Source organism: Heterodontus francisci, chromosome 45 (genome assembly GCF_036365525.1).
Source record: "Heterodontus francisci isolate sHetFra1 chromosome 45, sHetFra1.hap1, whole genome shotgun sequence".
In the NCBI taxonomy this organism is placed as follows: domain Eukaryota; kingdom Metazoa; phylum Chordata; class Chondrichthyes; order Heterodontiformes; family Heterodontidae; genus Heterodontus; species Heterodontus francisci.
The window spans coordinates 19,162,372-19,163,049 of NC_090415.1; the positions used below are offsets into that span (position 1 = coordinate 19,162,372).

General features: G+C 39.8%; 1 non-coding gene across 1 annotated transcript; it reads left to right on the forward strand.

The window, feature by feature from the left end:
* Nucleotides 1–315: 315 nt before the first annotated feature.
* trnag-ucc (transfer RNA glycine (anticodon UCC)) lies at nt 316–387 on the forward strand. Its single transcript has one exon. It is a non-coding gene; the product is annotated as a tRNA-Gly (tRNA).
* Nucleotides 388–678: the final 291 nt, after the last annotated feature.

Sequence of the window (678 nt, forward strand, 5' to 3'; positions counted from 1 at the left end):
AGCAAAAAGGATCAGTTCGCTACTAAACTCTAAAATAAAAGCAAAATACTGCAGATGCTGGAAATCTGAAATAAAAACAAGAAATGCTGGAAATACTCAGCAGGTCTGGCAGCATCTGTGGAGAGAGAAGCAGATTTAACTTTTCAGGTGAGTGACCATTGATCAGAATATTTGCAGCACTTTCTGATTTTATTTCAGATTTCCAGCATTCACAGTTTTGTGTTTCTGTTTACACAATCGTATTGCTCAGGTACAAGTTGAAACCATTGTACAGCATTCTATTAATCAAAACGCTGCAGCAGCGCAATGCAGTAAGCGATGGTGGTATAGTGGTGAGCATAGCTGCCTTCCAAGCAGTTGACCTGGGTTCGATTCCCGGCCATCGCAACCTTAAATTGCAGGTTTACTTTATGTTGCAGTATTTTACAAACGAAAAAAATGTCAAACCTTTGACAGAATTGAAATTGATAAAGTTATCTTATCATCCAATCAGATTCATTCTCCCGCTTGATTGGCGTCACCCTGGAGCAAGTTTGTTTCCTTCAAGTGTTTCTCCAATTTCCTATTGAAATCATTGATTGTCTCTGCTTCCACCACACTTGTGGACAGACATTGCAGTTGCAATGTCGCAGGTAAAGCAAAAAGTGCTTCCTCAAATTTCCCTGCATCTCTTTCCCA